General features: G+C 41.3%; 1 protein-coding gene across 3 annotated transcripts in view; it reads left to right on the top strand.

Annotated features, from left to right (window-relative positions):
* The first annotated feature begins 285 nt into the window (after positions 1-285).
* Positions 286-23456, top strand: part of RET (ret proto-oncogene) — a 120151-nt gene continuing 96980 nt past the window's right edge. For all 3 annotated transcript variants that reach the window (XR_010302614.1, XM_064145422.1, XM_064145420.1), the window contains exons 1-3: positions 286-309; positions 9158-9332; positions 22607-22733. The gene's annotated coding sequence lies outside the window, so the exon portion shown is untranslated. The remainder of the gene's footprint in view (positions 310-9157; positions 9333-22606; positions 22734-23456) is intronic.

The raw sequence follows: 23456 nt of genomic DNA, 5'->3' as shown, positions 1-23456 counted from the left end.
CAGATTGATAAAATGGTTTGGGTTGGAATGGACCTTAAAGAGCATCTACTTTCAAACACCCTGCTACAGGTGGGAACACCTTCCCCTACACCAAGTTGCTCCTACAACAACAACCGCTTGTAAGTCTCTTCCCAGCTTTCTTGTATGTCCCTTTCAGGTACTGGAAGCTTGCTGTAAGATCTCCTGGAGCATTCTCTTGTCCAGGATGAACAGCCCCATCTCTCTCAGCCTGTGGCCCTCTTTAGGACCTGCTCCAGCAGTTCATCGTTCCTCATGCTGGGGACAGCAGAAATGGATGCAGCACTCCAGGTGGGGTCTCATGAGCGCAACATAGAGGAGGACAATCACAGAATCATAGAATGCTTTGGGTTGGAAAGGACCACGAAAGGTCATCTAGTCCAACCCCCCCAGCAGTAAGCAGGGACATTCTCAACTAGATCAGGTTGCTCAGAGCCCTGTTGAGCCTGCCTTGAATATCTCCAGGCATGGGACCCCAACCTCTCCTCCTTGAGCAATCTATTCTTGTGCTCCACTAGGGCATGGGTAAAGGATGTGTTCCTAACATCTAGTCTAAATCTACTCTTGGGTTTGAAACCATTGCCCCTCATCCTATCATAGATCTTTGCAAACAGTTTCTCCACCCTTCTTGTAGGCTCCCTTCAGGTACTGGAAAATCATTATTATGCCTCTCCACAGTCTTCTCCAGGATGAAAAACCTCATCTCCCTGAGGTGTTCCAGGTTCATGGATCATGTCAGGGGACACAGTCTCAACTTGTGCTGGGGAAAGTATAGGCTGGATGTTAGGGGGAAGTTCTTCACAGAGAGAGTGATTGGCATTGGAATGGGCTGCCCAGGGAGGTGGTGGAGTCACCATCCCTGGAGGTGTTCAAGAATAGCCTGGACGAGGCACTTAGTGCCATGGTCTAGTTGACTGGCTAGGGCTGGGTGCTAGGTTGGCCTGGATGATCTTGGAGGTCTCTTCAACCTGGTTGATTCTATGATTGATTCTATGATTCTATGGATTTTGCTGATCATTTTAATATCAATGCAATAAGATATTACTACTGCGTGCTGTGGTTGTTTTCTACACTTTCCTGCAGTGGGAAAAGTTATTCCAAACGTTCAGTGTAAATGGTGGTAGCTTATCAGCATTCTCTCCTATCGGTTGGATGGGTTTTTGTTCGTCACACCTCTGCCTTCTGCAGTTATGGTGATTTGTTTCTTTTCTGTCCTTCCAAGACTAATGTTATATGATGTTGATTTGAAAAACTGGTAGGGTGAACAGCGTTTCATTTATCTCAGGCAGGACACTGGAACTAAATCATCACGCTGTTGCTGAAGTAAAGGAATTATAGGGGAGTTGCTCAGCAGAAAGGACCCTAAGCTTGCTAATAAAATTCTGCCTCTGATAAATGTAAGCAGTGTAGAATGGAAAAATGCTCAGAATTTGAAACCTGGTCTGCAGCAATTTCCCACCTGATCATCACAGTATTTTTTTCAGGACATGTCTCTGAAATGGAACTCCTACTATAGACAGCTACTTCTCTGTGTTACTAGCTCATGCATTACTTGATTTCTGTGATTTCCTGGGATAAGCAATTTGAGCAGGGACACCGCTGCTTGGGTTTTACTTAGACTAATCTATCAAGGCAGAAAATGAAGGCATTATTAACATTCAGTCTGCATTTTCTCTTCCCACAGAAATGTTTTTATTATTATGGCTAACTGTGTCAGCAGTAGGACTAGACATAGACTCACTGCCAATTAATATAAAAATTCCTTTCTTTGATTTACTAGGAGAGACTGAGGGGACAAAATGGTTTTATTTCATGCATTTCCTTTTCCCTAGGCTCCACCTGATTGAGATATTAGTTCTCTATAGGTCAGTATACTTTAAAGTTATTAATTACTTCACTTCAATCTATAATACTTAATTAAAGCTTAAAACAAAAATAAATTGCTTATGTTTATTGAAAACCTTGTCAGCCAGATGGGATTTTACCAACGTAATAGAGTGGGCAGGTTTGTTTTGTTTATAGCCACGCTGGATGACCTTGAAGTGTTCGTCTGGCCAATGTGGACTCTTTAAGATAAGAACTCAATTTCTTTTCTTCTCTTTACCTGGGATAGGATTAACAGTTTGCATTATCAAAAGGAGAGTGGTACATGACAAGCCTACAGATAGTTCTGATGTTATTTTTCTTACTAGTCTGAGATCCGGAGCTAGCATGAAGGCACTGTCAGCATATTTGAAGGTAGCTTTAATACTACCCTCCCCCAAGATTTGCTCTTGCATTCTTCAAAGTCTTTGTGATTGAGCAGCACACTGTTGTTTTGTTGCTCTGAGAAGCAGAATAGAAAAGTCATTAAACAGCTATTTCCCTGCCTCCTTAGAACAGAGACCAACTAGATGAAGACTTAGGTTTTAAACTACTCCAACACTTCTCTCCTTTGCTGTCATGATTAAAGGCCAAAGGATTTTATGCTTGGTATCATTTGAAACCAGCTGGGCAAGAAAAGCCTTTTCAAAATGCCACAAAATATTCTAGACATTACTGGTAGCTGCTTTGTGAGTTCTACAACTTTCAATTGCCAGTCAGGACTAGGAGTACCTCATCTGTCTATAACTTGAAACAAAAACCTTTTAAGTAATCAAATTAATTCAACTCCTTTTTTTTTAACACCAAATTCCACTTGTGTGTAATGTAGCATGATGTCTTAGTTTGCATCCAGCTGTTTCTCTTCTGACAAGAATTTGCTTTTGTTATCCTAGAGCTATCTTAACACCATTTAAATAGGATAGGTGCCTTCTTTTCTTTTGGATAACAACTGCAGCCTCATGAGATGCTCTGTATGTTTCCCTCCCTTCTACAGCACAAATGCAGTCCTTTCAAGGCAACATCTGGGGTGATATTATCTCCCAGTTTTACAACACCAAATGTTAAAAAATGAACTTTAAAATGGTCTTTGTATGGACTATGAGTGCCAATCTGATACAGATGTTCTTCAAAACTGAATATAAAGAAATGTCCTTTTGGCTAAGATCAAGTTTAGCTCTGGCTTAGCATCTGATACATCAGGGTCACTGTCCTGGTTCTGAGGCGCAAGCTGCCTGGGCCAAAAGGACAGGAAATATGACACCAAGCTAGGAGCAGGTGTGGATCTGTTGGAAGGTAGGAGAACCCTGCAGAGGGACCTGGCCAGGCTGGATGGGTGGGCAGAGGCCAATGGGATGAGATTTAACGAGGCCAAGTGCAGGGTTCTGCACTTTGGCCACAACAACCCCAAGCAGCGCAACAGGCTGGGGACAGAGTGGCTGGAGAGCAGCCAGGAAGAAAGGGACCTGGGAGTACTGGTAGATAGTAGCTGAAGATGAGGCAGCAGTGTGCCCAGGTGGCCAAGAGAGCCAATGGCATCCTGGCCTGCATCAGGAGCAGTGTTGCCAGCAGGACAAGGGAGGTTATTCTGCCCCTCTACTCAGCACTGGTCAGGCCACACCTTGAGTGCTGTGTCCAGTTCTGGGCCCCTCAATTCAAGAGAGATGTTGAGGTGCTGGAATGTGTCCAGAGAAGGGTAACAAGGCTGGTGAGGGGCCTGGAACACAAAGCCTATGAGGAGAGGCTGAGGGAGCTGGGGGTGTGCAGCCTGGAGAAGAGGAGGCTCAGGGGGGACCTCATTGATATCTACAACTACCTGAAGGGAGGTTGTGGTCAGGTGGGGGTTGGTCTCTTCTGCCAGGCAACCAGCAACAGAACAAGGGGACACAGTCTCAAGTTGTGCTGGGGGAAGTCCAGGCTGGATGTTAGGAGGAAGTTGTTGGCAGAGAGAGTGATTGGCATTGGAATGGGCTGCCCAGGGAGGTGGTGGAGTCTCCATCCCTGGAGATGTTCAAGAGGAGACTGGCTGAGGCACTCAGTGCCATGGACTGGTTGACTGGCTAGGGCTGGGTGCTAGGTTGGACTGGATGATCTTGGAGGTCTCTTCCAGCCTGGCTGATTCTGTGATTCTGTGATTCCATGTGTTACTCCTTTCCAAGGAGTCAGCTAACCAATGCCCCATGCTGATTAGCTGTTTAAGTGGCAATCCTCTTTACAGCTCTGTGTAAAAGATGTTCAGTGAAAGGAACACAGTCACAAATCAGCACCAGGCCAAAGGCCTTCCGGAGCCTTCCACCCGCCTCAGCCTCGGCAGGCCCAAGCGCAGGCCGCAGCCTGCCCCCCCCCCACCCCGGCCCCTCAGCACTGGGAGCCTGCAGCAGGCTGCTGTGGGTAGCTGGGTATTGCCTGCAGCCGAGGAGAGGGAAGCACATCTAAAGGTAAGGGGGTGTCGTGGCTGGGTGTTTTTAAGGTAGCTGACAGGAGTTAAACTCTGAGGTGCGATTGGAGAGAACAGTGCAGGGTTGTATTTGGAGAAAGAAAGAGAGAGGGAGAGACATGACGGAGCAACTACCGCACCTCTGGCTAACCCCCACCCAAAAACTGAACCCAATCATAGGGTCAACCAGGCTGGAAGAGACCTCCAAGCTCATCCAGGCCAACCTAGCACCCAGCCCCATCCAGTCAACCAGACCATGGCACCGAGTGCCTCAGCCAGTGCTCCAGTCCTCCCCCTCCAATGCCTCTGCCATGCAGAGAGGCCTGACCAAGCCTCTGCAGGCCTACTGCTTACAGGTTCTGCCAGATAAAATGGCTCCCGCCACACACACAGGGCAGGGGCAGGAGCAAAGGAGAGCGAGCTGACCTGGTTGTGAGTTTGTAAAGAGATGGCAGAATTATGGGAGTCAATAGCAATCTTCTAGTCCCCAGAACATTTTTTTAACCCTATAGTGTCAACCTGGGGCAGGTGTGCACTCTTCCCAGGGCAGGGAGAGGGAATGAGCTCTGCACTCTCTTAAATGGAAATGCACAGGAAATTGGAGTAGAATAGTAAATGACTGTGCTAGTTTGAGCACATCACAATGTGCTCAAAACATCACAGTGGCACAGAATCATAGAATCAGCCAGGTTGGAAGAGACCTCCAAGATCATCCAGTCCAACCTAGCACCCAGCCCTAGCCAGTCAACCAGACCATGGCACTAAGTGCCTCAGCCAGGCTTTGCTTGAACACCTCCAGGGATGGTGACTCCACCACCTCCCTGGGCAGCCCATTCCAATGCCAATCACTCTCTCTGCCAACAACTTCCTCCTAACATCCAGCCTCTACTTCCCCCAGCACAACTTGAGACTGTGTCCCCTTGTTCTGTTGCTGGTTGTCTGGCAGAAGAGACCAACCCCCACCTGGCTACAATATCCTTGGACAAATTGCCCATCCCCCTTGGACTCTCTCTAACTTCTGGAGCACCTTCTTTATGGTTATACCAATTAACTCTTAATTTCCTTTAACTTACAGCAGCCGTGCTTCAAAAACCATGGTGTATAACAACCACTGACACTTATTTTTGGTATTGTATACAGTTAAAGATCAGGAATTCAGTTTCTGAAGCGCCTTTAGGTGTATATATTCACTGGAAGTTGAACACTTCGATGCTTTTAAAAATTTAGCCAAAAACTGCCCAGCACTTGTTGGCCTGTGAATAATTTTGTGTGGTAATAATAGGTCACTATCCTGCCAACCCTCAAAGACAAACTTTCTCCTTCTACCCTGCTGCTTTCGGTGTGTTTAATCTTTGCACTCAGAACACTGTGAAGATTTGGATTGTCAATATGTACCTTGCTGGTTGGAAAATGCTGTCTCCTGCCTCCTGGGACTGCTAACACTCAGGAAGCAGGCTGAGCTGAGGCGCTAACAGACATGGAGGGAGTAAAAGGGAATAACAGAGGAAATGTACAGAGACAGCAAGTGCAGAAAAATTTCTGCTCACCCTCCCAGTCTCATGCTTCTGTCACATGGAGCTTCTGCTGTTTGGATTTGGCAGGACCTTCGGTGGAACCCATACTATGTGGCAAAGACTAGGAATATAATGTCAATTTATCTGAGTTAAAAAACAGAGCCAGGATTTACTGAAGTATGAATCTGCAGTGTACCTTAATGGGCGGGCATGGATATACAAGCAGAATCTCAGATTTACATTCCCATCACATTAGGGAGACTTTCAGAGACATTTTCACAGAGATTTTCTCTACAAGCAGTATCTCTTTGAGCACAGGTTCTCAACACAGGAAAAAAACAAACATTGAAGATATTCCTTGAATACCTGGCTAAGTTCCTGAATAGTAAATCTTGTGTGTACAAGGGAACACTGAGAGAAGATGCACAGTAGAACTTAAACCTAGGTATATATGTTTAACATCTGCAATTTTTTTTTGAGGGATTAAGTAATTGGTTTCATTTTTGTAGAACATGCAAACTTGGGAAATAATATAAAGGTCATGCACAAGTGAAAGGCAAACACCATGCAGTCAGCTCAGAAAAATGAAATGTGAATCTTGAATCCTGTGTTCAGTTTTGGGCTCCCCAGTTGAAGAGGGACAGGGATCTGCTGGAGAGGGTCCAGCAGAAGGCTACAAGGATGATCAGGGGACAGGAGGGCATAGCTGAGGAGAGGCTGAGGGACCTGGGGCTTTTCAGTCTGGGGAAAAGAAGACTTAGAGGGGATTTGATAAATGTTGATAAGTATCTGAAGGCTGCCAGGAGGGGGGGAGCAGGCTCTGCTCACTGCTCCCTGGGATAGGACAAGGAGCAATGGGTGTAAGTTGCAGCAAAGTAGTTTCCGCCTCAACACAAGGGGGAACTTCTTTACTGTAAGGATCACAGAGCACTGGAACAGGCTGCCCAGAGAGGTTGTGGAGTCTCCTTGTCTGGAGACTTTCAAGGCCTGTCTGGATGTGTTCCTCTGTGATGTGTGTTAGGTAGGATTGTCCTGCTCTGGCAGGGGGGTTGGACTTGATGATCTCCTTGGGTCCCTTCCAACCCCTAACATCCTGTGATCTTATGATTATATTTTAACATTGTGAGATACTTGTGGTGGATGAGAAGATGATGTTCAGAGAAAGCTTAATCAATTCAATTTTGCAATTTTCTGTGACTTAATTACATAACTCTGGATCATTTCTACTTACTGCATCTTCTCACAATTACTTTATTTCCCTTTAGTGTCACCATCTCATATCTTAAACTAGTTGATAATGACTTTGGTGGGGTCATATCTTGCATTTGATAACCTATTGCAAATTTTGCATCTCTGTGGTGCTGTGTAATGTTATTAAACTCACTTTGAATTCAGAATCTCTATTTAACACTTGGCTTGGATGAAAGAGCTGCTGATCTGGTGCTTGTGTATGAGTGCCATAAACTAAGTAATGGGAAAAGGGACACTGAGGATGTAAAGCAGTTGGTTTTGTTAAATGTCTTAGTCACCACTGTTTTTCTGGGTTTATTTCATTTGACACAAGACCTTTACAGCAGCTTCCTCTAAAATGCACAGAGATACATTCTCTTGTGTGCATTTCCACCACATCCATGCAGTCGGTGCTTTAAATTTGTCAAGAGTTTTAAACCATAGAAAGAGTCATCCAAGTGAGGAATAATACTATCCTCAGTACATCTGAAAGTCACATGCAGTTATTTCAAGCCAGTGCTTTTGTCTAGAAGTAGAAAACTTACTGTGAAAAGGTTGATTATTACAGCAACAGGATGACAGTGGAGTGGACAGTAATGTGGAGAGAGGTGTCAGCTGCATGGTCAGTTATCTTCTGCTTGCCCAGAGCCTGGTAGCAGTGCTACAGCTGACCAAAGGCTCAGCCTAACACTGATGTAACTCTCATTCTTTTTCCTGGTATTATAAATCATGCTGTATTGACAGAAGGGTCAGTTCCCTGAAGGTGTTGTCTGTCATATGATAGGGGATGCTGACATTACCAGTGTTCCCTTAGCAGAAGGCAGTATGTGGGTGTGAAGCAGGCTTAGAGAGCATAAGCTTTGTACAAACATCATGCTCTTTCCACAGGTTAATCAGGTATTTAATAAAAGACCATGGAAATGTCAGCAGTCTGAACAAATAAACCAGAATTGTAACTGAATGCTCATTCAAACAAAGAAATAGAAACTTTTTTTTTTTTTTTAATGAATGCTTTTCACACAGAGAGGAATGGAATAGAATTATAATTAGGGAGTATATATTTTCTACATATTATCTATAAGCTTCAGCACATACTTGAATATTCATTTCACATTAATCTTACCAACAACTTAACACTTTAACACCTGTAGTCAATTTTTTTTTTAACGAAAAGTGTTGCTTGGTAAACAGATTAAATAAATGGAAGAATTAACTAATTACAAAGCCCTTTATGTTGGATTAATTAAGAGATGATAGTGATAGGAGGGAAGAAAAGGTGATTTTTTTGTATCAAGGCAAAAAAACAATCATGTATCTTGTTGCTCAGAAATACAAAATGTTCCTTAGCTGGCGTTTTCTCGCAGGTAGTGGCAAAATACAACTGTCTATGGAAATAAGTTTTTCTGAATAGTGGATGATGAGCCTGAAGAGATCCCATTTAAAGATGCTCTTAAAAGATCCCATTCTGCTATGCTGAGTCCTAAATTATACACTGTCTCTGAGTGATACTATTCCTGTGATCGTTTTTAGGAGGGTCTGGAGAGTTTATCTGTGTTGGGTTTTGTTATTGGGGATACATTTCTTTGGGGTGATGTTTTGTTGTCTTTTCTACTGTAAAGCTGGCTGAGAAGTGGTCTTGCTCTTCTTATAAGACCTCTTAGGATACTATAGTAATTTTTTCACTCATTCAGTGCAATGTAGGTACAAAGGCAGGAAAGGTATACTTTTATCCACTGAAGATAGGTGGGAAGAAGTTTTTAAAGCAAGATAGGTTGAATTGCAGTAAGGAAAATCTGCAATTGGTATGAAAAATATTTTCTGTGCTTTAATACCGAGGGAGAGAAATCCCAGCCAGGCTCTGGAATGTCCATTTTGTAAAGAAATAGGTAACTTAGGAATGAGAGTCATGTCTGACCTTTCTCTGGAACAGGGACTCCGTAATCCTTTTAGAAGAACAAGCATTGAAGGGATCATACAATAACCTATATGAAAAGACAGATGAGAAAGTCAGTATGCACCCCATATTTTTTCTTGATGGGATGATTTCTGCTTTTGTTTTATTAGATTTTGTTTCCCATTCTTTTTTCATTGTTTCCAGAAGAAATGGAGCAGAGTTTTCTGAAAGCATACCATGGACCTTGTAGAAGTTTGATCATACTTGTTGAACCGTGGCCACAGTGTCTGGGTCCTCCCTGAAAGCTCAGATTTCCCTCTTATGCATAGCACAGCCTGGAGAGAAGGTTAAAATGAAGATTTATAATTAGTGATGCAAGGTAAGTTCTAACTGACATTTACTTTTGGCAAGGCTTCTCTTTGACGTGCTGATCTTTAAGCTCTGGTGTCTGGGCAGTTTTGACACAGGTGTGGTATAATGCTATTGTGTGGATTCAAGATTGGTGGAGGTAGGACATGGGCTTGAAAGGTAAATGCAGGTGTGGGGCAAGTGTGCAGGTAGTTCGTATCACCACAGCCAAAGAAATTAAGGTGTTATTCTAAATGGTCAGAATTAAGGTGTTATTCTAAATGGTCAGAATCTGAATAGCCAGTCTTCCAAGATTTCTTGGATACTGAGAATAATTTAATCCACTGAATTGTGAAAATAATAAAAATATTTAGATGCAACTCAGGATTTGTTTGTTTTAAGCAAAACAATAGAAAAAACTACAGTTCCCTGACAGTGTTCTTCTCCTTTCCTAAATTGCTCCTTCTTTTCTTTCTTCTTGCATAACTATGATGCTTATTGGAAATATCAGTGTAGGTTAGTCTACTTGAAAGAAATTTTTGGTCAAGCCATGACAGGCACTTGCCTAAGCTTGGTAGCATAAATACTATTGACAGTGCCAAGAGAGTGGAATCAAGAATGGGACAGACAAAAAGAGATACACAGAACAACCTGCAGTATGAATAGATCTATGAGAGACTATAAACTGTTGCGTATGTGAAAGCAACTAAGGCTGAAGGGCTTTCAAGAAGTCCCCAAACTGGATTGTATTTTGGATAGATACATATATACATTTGGTAATAGACACAGATGAGATAATATGGGATGCAAATTAGCATGTAATGTATTGTGCTGAAACTGCCCATGGAAGTCCAATGCTTTATTGTATGCTGTAGAGAAAATGGTATGTTTTGAATTTTTTTGATTAGTAAAATTAATCATCAGTATTTCACACAATAAGAGATTAAAAGATATAATGTCTACATTGTTAGTTGAGTATTCTCCTATTGGGTAGCTGATCTAGCTTACTGATTTTAGACCAAAGTTGTTTGAGCAGCATAAGAAAGATTTCACTATCACAAGCCTTTGCAGAAAGGTGTTTGAATGTCTAACAGAGTTCCTGTTGGGTACTGTCCCTGTCACTGAACATATTGTCCAGACATTAATGTTGATAGCTTTGCCAGCATGTTTATGAGAAAAGCCAAAACCTGAAGAGGTACAGACTAAACTAAATCCTTCCTTCCTTGTCAAGACCTTGATACTGTACGTGGATAGGAAACCTAATATTACCTCTTCAGTGCCTGTCTCATGGATTAATAGCAGAATTTAGTCTCCTTGCATGTTAACATGCACTACTCCCTCAGTAGCAATAAATTCACACAAAAGTACCAGCAGTTCACCAGAAACATTGAGTCCTGTGCTCCCTCGGTTCACCTCAGGTGCACTATGCCTAGGATTTCATATGACTAAGTCTGCTTGATGACTGGTGCATGAGAAGAGCCATATTACTGCTTTAATTACTTATAATGAAGGATCCTAGGATAGTGATGTCATCATTTTAAAACTTGCTATGTCTAAGTGCACTGCCAGGAAGAGGAAAGATGAATGATGATTTATGTACCTTGGACAAAATTCAGATAAAAACCACTTCAAAAATGTTAATTATTTGAGGTCATTTTCTATTACACAGGATGTGTTCTTTAGAATTTCTTGCAGGTTAACAGAGATGATTCAGGAGTGTTCAGCCTTGGTTGGTTTAACAAGGAAAAGCAGCAATTGTGAGGGAGAGGGAAAAGAAGGAGACAAAGGGTGTGATTTATCAATGTGCACTTTGCTATTTGTGACTAACAAAGAGATGGTTCACAAATGTCTCAGACTGAAAGCTGCGATTTGTCAGAACTGCTGATCTAGGGAAATACTACTACTAAGTAAAAATAGACTGGTCAGCAGTTGCAGACTTATCTGTAAGCAGGTCATCCCATTCTCTATGTGCAGCAGGCAGATCATATTGCTGGCTTAGGAGTAAGATCACTTTGTTGCAGTGTTTTCTGTTATCGATCAATGGTTTTAATTAGTTACATGATTGACTAATAAAAATCCTCATTGATTAACTGATCTGGCTAACACTCTATTATGAGGTGACTTTTCATTTGAACTGAATACCCTATTATCAAAATGCAGAGAGTTTTTACCATTTCTGAGGGAGTGAAAGAGTAAAAGGATGCAGAGGGAAAGGAATACTGATATCTGTCAGGAAAAAAAGATGGTAATAAAGGTACTACTGATCAGTGTTTGTCTAACAAAAACTGTCTGGAAGCTCTGTGAAATAGTTATGAGAGTCTGCAAATGTGTGGTTTTTTTTTTTTTTTTTTTAAGTCTGCTGCCATTTGCCACAACTCAATAATTTTCATAATGATGGAAAGAGATCATAGAATCAACCAGGTTGGAAGAGACCTCCAAGATCATCCAGTCCAACCTAGCACCCAGCCCTAGCCAGTCAAATAGGCCATGGCACTAAATGCCTCATCCAGTCTTTTCTTGAACACCTCCAGGGATGGTGACTCCACCACCTCCCTGGGCAGCCCATTCCAATGTAAATCACTCTCTCTGCCAACAACTTCCTCCTAACATCCAGCCTAGACTTCCCCTGGCACAGCTTGAGACTGTGTCCCCTTGTTCTATTGGTGGCTGCCTGAGGGATAGGGATTTAATAGTATGCTTTGCCTATACTCCATAATAATGCTACTTATATTATCATCTGTAGACACTCTTATACCTGCTAAATAAATAACCTAATGCTTACTTACAGTTTCTTAACACCTCAACTCAAACTCTTGTTCGAATACAAAGACTGTGTTATCATAGGCAATTATGTGCATGTGAATTTGCTCATCATAAATCTGAGGTGGGCTGTGCTCCAGTTAGGAGAACCCACTACAACAAGCAAGTGATGGTTCAGAAGATCCTGGTTCTCCACACAAATATGTCATTATATCTTGTGGTAGTATCTGTGAAGTGGCAAATATGTTATATATATCCCAGAAACAAGCTTGTGACCTGCCTACAGATACCAAAAGAGCAACAATCCATCTTTCATGGAGCAGTCAAGCTGACATTAATATTAACAATCTAAATGCATACTTAGAAAGTAAGCTGTTAAATTAAGTCTTTGGGGGGAACATGTGGAGCCGTATTACAAGTAGGGTTGTAGTGCCTTTGGATGTTAGCGTATCTGGTCTGAGCCTTGATAGGCAAAGCAATTTCTCCTGGCATAAGGACCAGAATTCAGTTTTATTTCTCTTCATCTCAGTGGCTTATACAGTTCTAGCATAGAATGCCTTTTAATTTTATATTTCAGTCTGTCACTGACCATGTTGGATGTTTCTCTTGATTGAGGAACTGTTCATGCTTACTTGCTTTTGTCTGGAGATGTGCATTCTATTACAATAGTGCCCAGAATATGAACACATAGTGTGGCTAAAGTCTTCCAACTGATGATTGTCTTATTGTCTGTTCATCCAGAGGCATAACAATCTGACAGAGTCCTGCAGGATCAAAATTAAATACTTCTTTGTGATTTCCAAGGAATGGAGTCTTAAAGAGAAAACATCAAGCTGACTCAAGATGAAGCAGCCTCCTAACTGATTTTCAACCATGTTAAGCAGTGGATACTTTGTGAAGACAGTAAGTCACAGAGAATGAGGAAGGTACATATCTAAGCATACCTGGGGCTCCCCACCAAGTTCAGCATTGAAGTGAAACTTTCCTTTGCCTCCTCCTGCCTGTTAATTGCTGTGGCCCACTGAACTGATCTGTAGGTACTGATTCTGGGCCCTTTTCCCAGTTATGCTACTGACTCTGGGCAACTGACTTTGTATCAGAGTTTACCTTTGTGCTCTCTAATAGTAAATGTGATTTTCACTGAATCTTTGTGAAGGGAGGCAGTATAATTCTGAGCATGCTGAGCAGGTGGTTAGTGTTCATGCACCACTGAAACTACCAGGCATGAGAGTTGTTTCCATGAACAGTATTGGATTTGCATTACAGAAAGATGTATCAAAAACTCTTTCACGTGGTAACAACAAAAGCAAAATATTTCTAGTAATGGTAGTGCACTCTCTTTCTGGCACATATATAGAAGTAGAAGCAAAGTTTTTTGCCACAGCAACTACATAAATAAGAAAGCAGTGTAGCTCTGCTCCTTACCGCTCAATTGTTGAGATGTCTGTTGTTAGCAGTAGTTTCTTGAGTCACTCAGCTATTTTGGGTAGCTAATGAATGATCTGCTTTCAGCAAATAAACAGCATCACCCTAATTACTTTGTGTATGTAATATTTTCAGCTGAGTATTTGCTAATCTTTAGATCACCCTCATTCAAGAGCAGCAAAGCAGATGATGTACAAAAGGGAAAACTGCCACTACCAGACCCTGTATTTCAGAGCACATCTGACATAGTGGAGATGCAGTTCAGCTACCTCAGCCAGGCTTTCAGTCTCAACTGGCCGGCAACAAACTTGTTGGGTTTATTCACTGAAGCTCAATGCAGCCAATGAAGCCCTCCCTAGTTGTGAAATTTGCTTCTGCACAGCAATAGGGGATATGTATTTGAAGAGGTGAAACTTCTCGATTCTGCTTCCTTTGCCTTTGAATTCAATCATCACTCCTGTCCTAGATGTTGCAGGATCTAACAATTGGGACTGATTTTAGATTCTGACTCTGTAGATTGCAGGCAGATGTGAGCCATATGTCAGCTCATTTTGTACTGGGCTGGGGTGGCAGCGAAACCGCTTTCCTAGGCTGGTTGAGCACCTTGGAGCAACAAGGCCACTCTTATGCACTCTATCAGCAGACTCTGGGCCACTTTGTTATTGCTCTGTGACTTGCAGATGGTTTGCAGCCCCCTAGGAGATGACTTGTATGTGAGACCCCATTGGAATGGGCTGCCCAGGGAGGTGGTGGAGTCACCATCCCTGGAGGTGTTCAAGGAAAGACTGGATGAGGTACCTAGTGCCATGGTCTAGTCAACTGGCTAGGGCTGGGTGCTAGGTTGGACTGGATGATCTTGGAGGTCTCTTCCAACCTGCTTGATTCTATGATTCATGAGAAAAGTGAACCTAGTATACAAGTAAGAAGGCTTAAGTCAATCTTGACATTAAACATGGATACTAGGAAGGTGGCTGTAAACACAGGACATTGATGAAGGCTAAGATTATCCTGCCTGGTGTTATTCACCACTCTGTTACTATGTTCAGGTCCTTTCATTGTGCCTCACATTAGTCTTAATGGACTTGGATCTGCAGTACGCAGTCTTCAGGGAAGCACTTGAACAGTTTTAGCAGAAGGCTCACATAGCAGAGAGATTAATCGTATAGAAAAGTACACTAAGATGTAGACAAGCAGAAAGAGTAAAGTTCATGGAGGAAGCTGCAGGTACTGAAAAGAATAGTTCAAAGGACAAACTTGTGTGATCACATAGTGGGGATATTTTGAATTCCTATTCATGTAGGATTCTGTAATGACATGAAGTCATTCTGTCTGAGCTATGCTCTGAATCATCTTTATGAAGTCACCACAGGTTTCTTCTGGCAATAATCAATGGAAACTTCTTTTCAGCCTTATTGCAAACATTTTCTGGAGGGAAAACTGTTCTCAGGTGTTCTATCTCATGGGTAATTGCCAAAAGTTCAAAATTATAAATGTTTTGCTGGCCCAGGTACAACAGTGCTTTGGGTTGTACTTAGAAAGACTAGATTGGGTTAATGATGGACACATAGAACAAAATAACTTTGAAAACATTCAGCAAATATTTTCTTTCATATTCTAGAGAAAGATTCCTAAGCTGACACCAACAAACTCAGGGTCCGTGGGACAATGGGCTGCCCAGGGAGGTGGTGGAGGCACCGTCCCTGGAGGTGTTCAAGAAAAGCCTGGATGAGGCACTCAGTGCCATGGTCTTGTTGACTGGCTAGGGCTGGGTGCTAGGTTGGACTGGATGATCTTGGAGGTCTCTTCCAACCTGCTTGATTCTATGTTAAAATACTGAAATACAAGATGGAAGATGTTGAAGGCAGTAGATCCTTTAACATGTTTTCTAGGATGTGATTTCAGGTTTTTATGTAGCAGCTTAGAAGAAACTATTTAACAGAAACTCACAAACACTGAATATTAGGAATTTTGTGCTCCGACAGTGTGGTTCCAGTTGCTTGGGCTTGAGCCTTCTCTTATTTCCTATGTATTTAAGCTTCAAGTCTCTGCTGGCTTGGAAATCAGTTCTGGCAAAGTAGGCATTCTCTTTTCAGTTTTCCACTGAACAAAATGGCAGAAGGTGACAGCATTCCTTTAGTGTAGTTAACAAAGAGGAGGAGTATTAAGCTACAACCATTTCTTGTGAATGTCTTGTTATTTGGACACTCTTTCCTATTAACCTCTTAAATGGTGGATATCTGTGGCTGATAACTAATTTCTAATGTTGTGCTTCAATGCAAGCTGATAAATTTTATGTCCTCATATCTGTGGAATCTTATTAGGCATGCAAAATAACCAAATGCAATTTCCTGTCTAGCTGCTTAAAAGAAACTATCTGGCTAGTCTCAGGTGCACTTAGCCAGTGCTTGTCTCTGTTTTCTAGCCAGTGGTATGGAAAGATAAGTATGAATTGTTTCAGACAGGTAATTTTTTTGTGTGCCATCAATATATTTGGGCTTTTTTGTTCAGTTTGACTTGACATTAAGCATCTTCATAATGCAGGCATGTGACACTCCTTGGAAAGACAACTACCTCCACAATATTTTCCCACTAGAGCTGGGATGCGTTCATCAGAGTGCAATTAAAATTCCCTCCAAAACACTATTGAAGTAGTTACTATTTTACAGGGAGTTGAACTCTATTATACAAGGACTACTTATCAGTTCATATTGCTTCCACAGCCTCACTGCAACTTGAGGCACCTTCAGGAGAACCAGCCTGCCAGTGTGGCAGGGAACTGCATTCCTTGACTGCACAAGTCAAAACATCATGGATGTCAACGTCCCTACAATTCTCTTCATTAGGATGTTTTTTCTTACAGTCTCCATCATCAGTAGTTTAAGGGAATGCAACCATATTATAATAGCAGACACCCTTTTCACTCAGAGATGCCTTATGCAAAGCATTTGCTGAACAGCCAACACTAAAGAAATGAAGACAAACCCAGGTTCTTCATGGGAGCACTTCCTCAGCACATGTTGATGAAACATGTCAAGACTCTCTAAATTGACTTCGTAGGTTCACTGCATGGTTTCTCTTTCAATCACAATCCTTTGTGCTGTCTGTGCTTTAGTTGTATATATTTTGGTACTCTTTTAACAGTTGATTTGTTGGTGGAGACCAGCTGTGCCTAGTTTACATGACCTATGTCACAGGAGGGCTGAAAAGGTCCGGTTTGATTTAGAAATGCTGGCACTATAAAAAGTTGATTGCAAGTTGATAGAACACTGATTTACCTGATTTCTGTTTACCTGGATCAGTCAAACCAGTTTTTCACAGGTGCTAGCTGAGTAATATTCCAGTGTAGCAAGTGTAGTGGAAAAGAAGATTATTTCAGGTTGTACATGTGTAATTTGTTTGTCACCGAGCCTAAGGGACAAGAGCCAGTGTTTCTAAACTCTCTCTTCCAATTAATGAGTGGCATACCTGCTCTGCAACTCTTGTCCCTCACCAACTATTACCTGTGTGTCCTTGCCTTTTTCACTGAGCTCTTAGGTTGAGGTACGTGTTGCTGTACTTGCCAACAAAACTAAAACAACTGTCTTGAATTGCTCTGAGTTATGATGTAGTTGCAAGTTAGAAACAAGAAACTGTTGCCTTCGTATAGTCTCTTTCAAAAACTTCAAGTGAAACAAATTTCTCTGAGCTAAAATACAGGATGCACCACAGCCCAGCAAAAGAGAAATAGCTTTAAGTGGCTGAACTGACTTCACTAACTTAAAAAAGAAGCTGCCTAGCCATTGATAACAGGAGACACATACATGACTGTCATCTCATCTTGTAATATGCATAAATTAAAAATATGGTGGTAACCTACTTTTGGTTATCTGCTTTAGGCATTTAAAGTTTCTCTCGTCTTTCTCCCCTGAGCTCTAATTCCTCCTCTTTAAGTTCATGGAAGTCAAGACACAAAGGAATAGTAGAATGAGCTTCTAAGAGCTTATATTATTTCTATGCATGTGTGTAAAGGTAAGCATAATATCACTAGAATGGAAATATTTTCTTCTGTCTGCATATGGGAATAATAAATATGAACCTGTCCTCAGTAATCTGATCTGCAAAACAAAGAGAACCCCCTCTGGGTTTATAATATTTTCATAATATGAGTATTAGAGGCAGAGGTTAGTTGTCTTGTGCTGTTGCTGCTTATACTACAGTCAGAGCCTTGTTGTGCTAGGTGATGGACAACTGTGGCAGAGATCCTGCCTCCTCCCCCCAGGTTACAATGTATACGGTGTTTTGCACTTGTGTAGAGTTGTGTCTTTTCTAAAAAGAATGGTAGGAAATGCTCTTCTAGTGTGTACTTGGAAAACTTGGTATGACCTAGCACTTTGAACAGGGACCTAAGGGGAGAGAGGACTGGGGTTTTCCCACGGGCTTGAGAAACAACCCACATCTGATTTTGCATTAAGATTCTAACTGAAGGAACTTGCTCACGCAGCACTTTCTGAAGACTTTCTGCTAAAATCCCAGAGTGGTCCATTTGCAGTGTGTTTTCTGCTACACGGAGCCTTAGAGCCATGAAGGACCTTAAAAGGTCACAGACCTCTTGCCTTGAGGTGGATCCCTTCTGAGATGGTAGTGCCTTAGAATCCATTTCTCCTTTTATGGGTCATGATGACTTGTTTAAACTGAAATTATGACCAAATTCCAAAGCTAAGATATGAATCATTGGGGGGGGGTTGGTGTTCATGTTACAGTGGTTGTTGTGTTTGTTTTCTCCCTAAGGAAAATGAAGTTATATTAATATCATTAACATCTTGTATATTTATGATATGTCTACCAACAGACTGCCATTTTCCTTTGAAATGGTTGGGTTTGGTTATTTAAGCTCTTAGGGTAACTTACACAACGCTATGTGGCTCCATTATGATGCAACCCCAAAAATCCTGATTTGAAAAGATTTTAGGAAATGTCTTACTGGAAAAGCTTAGATTAAAGGACAATGTTACAGTATTAAGAAATCTAAGTTGGAACAAGTTTTAACCATCCGATCTCAGCTCAATCCTCTTTGTGTAAGTTATTATTTAGGAGATATGTGGTTGTATATTCTTGTATTTAGAGGAGTGGTAGAGGAAGAACAAAGCAGAGTCCTCTGTTATGTATGTTGTGCTGAGGTCAAATGCTCGAGTGGGATCCCAGTAATTCACAAGTTCTGGCGCACTAGTTCTGACACTGACTTCTAGCTGTTCTTGAATGAGACTTAGAAGGCGTATTAATGAGCAAATAAAAAATGTATGGGGCAGTCTCCTTTCTAACATTTCCTCACAGGCAAGCTCTTGACTTCATTTTTAATGTAATGCTCTTTAAATGTAGAGGCATGTGTGCATGTGTAATAGAAAACACATCCTGTTAGATCGATAGAACGCAGGGGCAAACGTACCCCTATAAACCATGGCGCACATGAAGATGTGCGACCTGGCTATCTGAGTGCTTGCTTTTATGACCATGATACCATATATTTAAGGATACATTTTAGTATGAATACACATCTCTTAAACTAGTCTAGGATCATATTTTGCGGCTTCTAATGATTACGATCTAGTAATGTATGGTGCTGAAAGTAAATCAGATTATGAAGATCATTTAACCCAATACAGGTTAACTTAGAGGTGAAGTCCCTTGTAAGTCCTGAAGATGATATTTTAATACTAATTCCTATAGTGAGAAAATTAATTGTTATTCCATTGAATGTTCTCTTCATTAACTTGAGCGTGCCTTCGTGCTTGTGTTCATAACTGAATAGCAGTCATGATTTTGTCAGCTTTTCCCTGGCAAAATTTGACCTGACGATCTAGAAGGTTGAAAATTACCAGGTCACTGTTTCTCTTTAGGACATCAGGGAAATTCCCCCATTAATCTGAATTATTGTAGTTCCATCCTAACGCTATCCATTTTCAACAACCAAGGATCTTTCTTGCTTTCATCATAAAGCTGTTGCATTACGCAGGAGATGCAAAGGGGGTAGCAGCGGCTTCTTTTGTGAGAGACAGTGATTTGAGAGTTTGGGCCTAGCACTCTTGACCCTGGGCTCCACAGAAGTTCTGTTGTGAATTTTGTTTGATCTGTATGGTAACTCTGTAAAGTGGTGAGTCAGCAGCTACCCTGCTTTTCCAACCAACTGGTTCCCATCACGGTATGCCATTAGAACTGGAGAATGCTGACTGATAGATGCCTGCCCATAATGGTGAGTGATGTTGCTAGTGACAGTATGATATGTGCCAAACCCTACTGTGGGTTTCAGGAAAAGCAGCATGGCTGGAAAGTCTTTCTTAGCTCCCACACAAAGATGTCTGCAAGGATGGTAAAACCTCTTCCCAGTAGCAATGCAGCAAAGGTAAAGCTGGAAATACTTCAGAGTTTAGTTGGTGAACTTAAAGTGACTTGGATTTTTTTACTTCTCAAGGAAGATACAGTTTTGTCAGTCCAAATTAATTGTACTTGATATTGAACCATAAGCATTTGTACATTTTGAGTTATTTTCTCTGTGTGATCTTTCATTTGCTCTTCAGGTTTGAAACCTCTAGGATATGCTGTAGTTGCATTTTCAAGTTATGCTCAGCCAAGAGTACTATTATTTTCTGGGCATTTAGAAAGAATCCCACTTTTAATTGGCTGATACTGTTTTTATTACAGTTGGTCATCTACATATTTCAGTAATACAGTTAGTTGCAAAACATGATGGGTAGATCTGACTGTACATTGAACAGAATCATTCTCTAACATGTTCAATTTTGTCAGGTCGCTGTAGAGGTACTTTAGCCAGGCAGCAAGCAGGAAGTTTGCTTTAGCCATAACACAGGCTGTAAGTTCCTTATGGATAAGTAGGGAATTGAGCTTTCAGGTGAGCTATTTTAGCTGACACTAAGTTCTAAGAAATAAAGATGAAAATAATCTTTTCATTGTTATGATCATAGTAGCACATTATCTACTGGAACTAGACCTGGAGAAGAGTCAGCAAAGGATGTTTTATGTTTTGTAAGTGATTTCTAATCTATCAGCTGCCAGTTTCAATGTATTTCTCTCACTAGTTGTACTGTAACTTCTGGAGAAGTGTCTACCCCCTACCATTCAAATTATGATGGGAGATGCGTGAATGTGCTTCTGCATGTTCATAATGTTTCCAAGATGGATTGCAAATGTTTGTTTTAAAATCCTAGAAACATCCAGTCTTCAAAGTTCAGAAGAATTTCACTGCTCATACTGATGTGGAGAGATTTGTCATAGTAATGTCTTTAATACCTCAGGGAAATTAATGCCTCTTGAGTAATGGAATAGGTGTTGAGCCTCAATGCCACAGTGCTTGTGGGTTAGAACTATTTGGATTATGTTATAGTATAGTTCTAGGCATTGTTGTGGTTTTATATATGTTAAAAAAATCTATTTTGTTAGAATCCTAGAATCACCTGATTGAAAAAGACCTTAAAATCATTTAATCCAATCATAACTTAACATCTCCTTGTACACAACTGTTAAACTGTCTCTCCAAGCACCTTATCCAAGCACCTCTTAAACACCTCCAAGGATTGTGACTCCACCACCTCCCTGGGCAGCATGCTCCACTGCCTGATGACCCTTTCAGTGAAGAAATTTTTCAGAGTATCTAATCTAAACTGTGTCTGGTGCAATTTAAGACTATTTCCTCTCACCCTATCACTTCTTAAATGGTAGGAGAAGCCAGCCCCCACCTCGCTGCAGTCTCCTTTCAGATAGTTGCACATAGCCATGAGGTCTCCCTTCAGCCTTCTGTGATCTGACCTTTTTCTATTAGATCTACCTCAGGAAGAGTATTTGTCATCCTAGTTGAAACTGCATGAAAGATTTGATGGTTTGATCACAAAGTAGTGTTAACTGTTGAAATGCAATCTTTATAATTTTCAGTTTCTTTTCTTCTATCATGATCAACAACAGCACGTCAGACACTCGCAGGCTGTACAACCACTGACCTCATAGCACAAGGGATAAAGTGTTTAAGGACTGCACTGATCAAAAGATGGATTTCAAACACAATGTTTCAGGCAGAGTTTCATCTATGAAAATATTTTTGTGAACAGTGAGGTGGAACAGCATGAATGTAGGATACTTGAGGACTAAAGGAGTATGACCTAAGACTTCTGATGAAACCAAGAAACAGTTATCAATTAGCATCAGTTTCAGGAAGCATTATCATATTAAGATATCTCAGGGTGCCTTTGTAAGAGAAAAAGAAGGCAAATAATGTAATAGCTCAGTCTGCTGTGCCAAATGAATGACTCAAATCAGGGAAAAAAAGAGTATGAGCCACAGTTTCACAATTGCACCAGCCTGCAGGAGAGTGTCAACTTATTTCTGAAGTCTTTTTACTAGGAGAGTGGTAAAACATGCCACTATAAAGCTTGAGCTTGTCTGGAGAGCTAAAGACACTTAGCTTTTTACTCCACATTTACTAACACTCATTTTTATTCAGTTTTCAGAAGGCCTCCAGACAAAGAAACAAAGTAAATGACATGAAAAATTTTTGATTTTGGAGCAGAAGTTAGCTGTTGGAAGGAAGAGGTGGTTACAGGCTTGTATTCCTCCAGTGACTCAAGGGCAGATGCTTCACAGTCTGTGTTGGGCCTCTTCAGGGATATGGAAAAAGGGTGGGCAGGAAGGGTTTTGGGCTTTTCTCCTTAAGTTTGAATTGACTGAAAATTTGAGATTCAAAATACCTCCCTTTTGGATAGATTTTTGCAAGGTTTCATGAGATGCTGTGGTTATTTTTGTCTTCTGTGGTGTAGGCTATGTTTCTTCAGTATAGAATTATAGCATGCTTTAGGTTGGAAGGGGCCTTTAAAGGTCATCTAGCCCAACCTTCCCACAATAAGCAGAAATATCTTGAACTAGATCAGGTTGTTCAGAGTTCTGTCCAGCCTGACCTTTAATGTTGGGATGGGATTTCTTCTGCCTTCATGGGCAACCTTTTCCAGTGTTTCACCGTCCTCATGGTGAAAAATGTCCTCCTTATATCTAGACTAAATCTCCCCTCTTACTTTAAAACCATGACCCCTTGTCCTGTAACAACAGGCTCAGCTAAACAGACTCTCTTCATATTTTTTATAGGTTCCCTTCAAGTACTGAAAGGCTTCAGTGAGCCCCTGGGTCAATTTCTTCAGCTCCTCTGGACCCACTCCAACAGGTTAATGTCCTTCTTGTGCCAAAGGTTCCAGAATTGAAAGCAGTACTTCAGGTGAGTACTCACTTCTCCGTGTTGAAGGTTTCGGTGTGTTAGAGAACATAAAGGAGAACAGCTCCAGGAAGAATGGTGAGTATATAAACATTAGAATGATGATCACGGTAGCTGGAACACCAAAGATGTGATTTTTCAGTCCCTTTCTCACCCAAGCTGGTGACTTTCTCCTATGTGTGCTGTGTGTAAGCTGTGCTCCCCTGAGAAGATATAAATCTGTTTAACTTAAAAGCCTGGAAATCAAATGAAAAATTATTCCTGTGACCTTACTTCTGCTCCTAGTATGACAAACACGATGGCATCTAAAACCAGTTTTAATGTGCTGGAGCAGAGCCTGAAGCTGGCAGAAGAGTACAGCTTTGACTTCAGTTGCTGAGATGCCAGAAGAGATTGGAAGTCCTTGAAATTCTTCCAAGAAGTCACTTTGTCCTGGATGGAAACTGGCATTTATCAGTGCAGATGATAGTGCTGTATTTTAGATGGCATCAATATTGATTTGTATACTGTGTGAGCTTTTAAATATGATTTAAGATAAAGCTCAGCTTAACGTAAGACATTTCTTCACAAAGCATTGATTTAACATTAATGGTTTATATGTTGCCTTGTCTTGGTTTATAGAGGCATCCCAAATATGCTTTTTGGTTCCCTGTTTCAGGCATTTGTGAAAGACCCACAAACACCAGTCCACACGACTAAGTAACCAAAAGTTTCCTTTATACTCTG

Source organism: Pogoniulus pusillus, chromosome 6 (genome assembly GCF_015220805.1).
Source record: "Pogoniulus pusillus isolate bPogPus1 chromosome 6, bPogPus1.pri, whole genome shotgun sequence".
Classification (NCBI taxonomy): Eukaryota; Metazoa; Chordata; class Aves; order Piciformes; family Lybiidae; genus Pogoniulus; species Pogoniulus pusillus.
The sequence above is the reverse complement of the archived record's forward strand: the minus strand, read 5'-3'. Positions and strand labels throughout refer to the sequence as shown.